We start from the raw sequence: 4,477 nt of genomic DNA, 5'->3' as shown, positions 1-4,477 counted from the left end.
TGGTGCAAGTGGTGCAGTCCAGGGCCAGGGGCAGGAGGCAGCCCAGGTCACCGTGGAGGGGCCTGTGCATGTCGCTGTCCTTGACCCTGTGAGTGCACCACCATGCACCAGCAGGGATGCCCCGTCCCAGGCCTGTCCGCAGGTAGAGGGGATGTCCATGTCACCTGACTCCCCTCCACCTGCGGACGTGGGAACCCCTGGCGTGCGGAGAAGGTCCTGATTGGGGTCGCGTTGCGCACGGCTGCGATTCGTGATGCCGTGCGTGCTTCCCGGGAGGAGCACGCACGTCATCACGAAGTGCACCGTGCCGACGTGGCCCAATTGGGATCGGCCATGTTCGGGGGTTTCCTGCATGTGTTGGCCAATGTGGCGGCCCTCTCCTCCTCTGTGCAGGCTATCCACCAGTCGTTCTCCTTGCCGTCTTCCAGCCCAGATGCCACCAGGGCCCCCTGTGGACCTGCCCCGACCAATGCAGCCAGCTCGGTGGGGATCCCATCCCTGCCACAGTCGGGAGTCAGAGATCCAGCAGGGGTGGACACCAGAGCAACTGGACCCCAGCAGATGGAGGATGTGACGGCATCATCGGGCAGGGCACGTGCACGACGGCGTCGGTGGTTTCCATCAGCCGGGATGCCGTCGTGCTGGCACAGGCAGTTGCGTCGGAGGCAGCAGCAGGCTCAACGTGGGAGGCATCATGGCTCGGGGCCATCAACATCAGGGGTGCAGGCATCGGCCGGAGGGCAGGAGAACCCTGGAATGGGAGTGGCTTCCGTGTGGGAGAGGTTGTGCCAGCGGATAGGTGCGGAGCGGCAGCGGGCAGAGGAGGAATGGCTCACGATGGTCAGGGCGGAGGACTCCATGCGGAGGGCGCTGAGGCGGGCTGAGTGCCTCGAGGGTCTTCGCAGGGAGTTTGAGCTTGACACTGCGTTATCCCTGCGGGACCTCGGGGCCAGGGAACATGCCCGCCTCCAAGCCATTGACCAGGAGTTCGAGGATGCCCTGGCCCATGACAACAACCAGTGAGCCGTCCGAATAGCCCGCTGCCTTTGTATATAGTTGTATAGTTAGGGTTAGGTTTCCTTTGTTTTTTTGAATATTTTTTTGGGTTGCGATTGGACAATGCACCACTTTTTTGTATATAGTTCCCTTTTTAGTTAGTAGTCAGTTAGGTTTAATTTGGTAGGGCTCATGGACCCAGGATTATCTTCTTGATTGGCTTCTTTTAATTTTTCATAATTTTTTCTTGGACATTCATCTTGTTTTGTTTGATTTGCTTTGTGTTTTTTCTTATTTGCTGTTCAATACATATTATTTTTTTAATCTTCAATGTGTCGTATCATCTCATTGCTTTCAGGCATGTCATGTTGGGTGTTTTGTCATTCACTTGCAGCCATTGTGTGTGACAGACATGTGTTAAATTGCATTATTTACATTGGGTGTGTAACATGTAATTGCCTTTGATATGTGGGTGGGTGTGATAGTTGGTTGGGCCTTTTGGCAGGGGAGGATGGGCATTACGGACATGATTGGGGAATGTTGGGACCCAGGTGCAGGGGGGCATGGATTGGACATGGGTGGGGGCCTGCTGGCAGGTGCCCCACAGTGCTGGGGGGTGGGGGTGGTGGGAGACATGAGTGGGGCCCTGGTGGAGGGTGACCCTGGTGGCTGGGGTTTGGGGGTGGTGGGAGACATGAGTTGGACATGGGTGGGGGCCTGCTGGCAGGTGCCCCACAGTGCTGGGGGGTGGGGGTGGTGGGAGACATGAGTGGGGCCCTGGTGGAGGGTGACCCTGGTGGCTGGGGTTTGGGGGTGGTGGGAGACATGAGTTGGACATGGGTGGGGGCCTGCTGGCAGGTGCCCCACAGTGCTGGGGGGTGGGGGTGGTGGGAGACATGAGTGGGGCCCTGGTGGAGGGTGACCCTGGTGGCTGGGGTTTGGGGGTGGTGGGAGACATGAGTTGGACATGGGTGGGGGCCTGCTGGCAGGTGCCCCACAGTGCTGGGGGGTGGGGGTGGTGGGAGACATGAGTGGGGCCCTGGTGGAGGGTGACCCTGGTGGCTGGGGTTTGGGGGTGGTGGGAGACATGAGTTGGACATGGGTGGGGGCTTGCTGGCAGGTGCCCCACAGTGCTGGGGGGTGGGGGTGGTGGGAGACATGAGTGGGGCCCTGGTGGAGGGTGACCCTGGTGGCTGGGGTTTGGGGGTGGTGGGAGACATGAGTTGGACATGGGTGGGGGCCTGCTGGCAGGTGCCCCACAGTGCTGGGGGGTGGGGGTGGTGGGAGACATGAGTGGGGCCCTGGTGGAGGGTGACCCTGGTGGCTGGGGTTTGGGGGTGGTGGGAGACATGAGTTGGACATGGGTGGGGGCCTGCTGGCAGGTGCCCCACAGTGCTGGGGGGTGGGGGTGGTGGGAGACATGAGTGGGGCCCTGGTGGAGGGTGACCCTGGTGGCTGGGGTTTGGGGGTGGTGGGAGAAATGAGTTGGACATGGGTGGGGGCCTGCTGGCAGGTGCCCCACAGTGCTGGGGGGTGGGGGTGGTGGGAGACATGAGTGGGGCCCTGGTGGAGGGTGACCCTGGTGGCTGGGGTTTGGGGGTGGTGGGAGACATGAGTTGGACATGGGTGGGGGCCTGCTGGCAGGTGCCCCACAGTGCTGGGGGGTGGGGGTGGTGGGAGACATGAGTGGGGCCCTGGTGGAGGGTGACCCTGGTGGCTGGGGTTTGGGGGTGGTGGGAGACATGAGTTGGACATGGGTGGGGGCCTGCTGGCAGGTGCCCCACAGTGCTGGGGGGTGGGGGTGGTGGGAGACATGAGTGGGGCCCTGGTGGAGGGTGACCCTGGTGGCTGGGGTTTGGGGGTGGTGGGAGACATGAGTTGGACATGGGTGGGGGCCTGCTGGCAGGTGCCCCACAGTGCTGGGGGGTGGGGGTGGTGGGAGACATGAGTGGGGCCCTGGTGGAGGGTGACCCTGGTGGCTGGGGTTTGGGGGTGGTGGGAGACATGAGTTGGACATGGGTGGGGGCCTGCTGGCAGGTGCCCCACAGTGCTGGGGGGTGGGGGTGGTGGGAGACATGAGTGGGGCCCTGGTGGAGGGTGACCCTGGTGGCTGGGGTTTGGGGGTGGTGGGAGACATGAGTTGGACATGGGTGGGGGCCTGCTGGCAGGTGCCCCACAGTGCTGGGGGGTGGGGGTGCAAGGGGACATGTGTTGGTGTTCATTAGTTCAAGGAGACATGTGCCTTTGCTGGGGGGCATGCCCATGTTGGGTGGGCTGCCTGCGGGACATGACCAGGGATGCAGGGTAGTCCCCTGTGGTGTGGGCTGCCTGCAGGGGCCGTGGAGGGTGTACAGGGTACACCTGGGAGGAGCCACACTGTCAAATCACATGTGGAACTTCCCGCGCACCCCTGAAATACACGCGCCCAGGCTATTCGCGTGTGGAACTTCCCGCGCACCCCTGAAATTCACGCGCCCAGGCTATTCGCGTGTGGAACTTCCCGCGCACCCCTGAAATACACGCGCCCAGGCTATTCGCGTGTGGAACTTCCCGCGCACCCCTGAAATACACGCGCCCAGGCTATTCGCGTGTGGAACTTCCCGCGCACCCCTGAAATACACGCGCCCAGGCTATTCGCGTGTGGAACTTCCCGCGAACCCCTGAAATACACGCGCCCAGGCTATTCGCGTGTGGAACTTCCCGCGAACCCCTGAAATACACGCGCCCAGGCTATTCGCGTGTGGAACTTCCCGCGCACCCCTCAAATTCACGCGCCCAGGCTATTCGCGTGTGGAACTTCCCGCGCACCCCTGAAATACACGCGCCCAGGCTATTCGCGTGTGGAACTTCCCGCGAACCCCTGTAATACACGTAGCCCGCTCCCCCAGGCCCGATCGCGTGAGGAACTTCCCGCGAACCCCTGAAATACACGCGCCCAGGCTATTCGCGTGTGGAACTTCCCGCGCACCCCTCAAATTCACGCGCCCAGGCTATTCGCGTGTGGAACTTCCCGCGCACCCCTGAAATACACGCGCCCAGGCTATTCGCGTGTGGAACTTCCCGCGAACTCCTGTAATACACGTAGCCCGCTCCCCCAGGCCCGATCGCGTGTGGAACTTCACGCGAACCCCTGTAATACACGTAGCCCGCTCCCCCAGGCCCGATCGCGTGTGGAACTTCACGCGAACCCCTGTAATACACGAAGCCCGCTCCCCCAGGCCCGATCGCGTGAGGAACTTCACGCGAACCCCTGTAATACACGTAGCCCGCTCCCCCAGGCCCGATCGCGTGAGGAACTTCACGCGAACCCCTGTTATACACGTAGCCCACTCCCCCAGGCCCGATCGCGTGAGGAACTTCACGCGAACCCCTGTAATACACGAAGCCCGCTCCCCCAGGCCCGATCGCGCGTGAATAACTTCACGCGAACCCCTGTGATGCACGTACCCTGCAAATCGCGTGTGACACTTCCCGCGCACCC

This window comes from Ambystoma mexicanum, chromosome 2q (assembly GCF_040938575.1).
Source record: "Ambystoma mexicanum isolate Mex_15411 chromosome 2q, UKY_AmexF1_1, whole genome shotgun sequence".
NCBI classification, from domain to species: Eukaryota; Metazoa; Chordata; class Amphibia; order Caudata; family Ambystomatidae; genus Ambystoma; species Ambystoma mexicanum.
Note: the sequence above shows the minus strand (reverse complement) of the source record.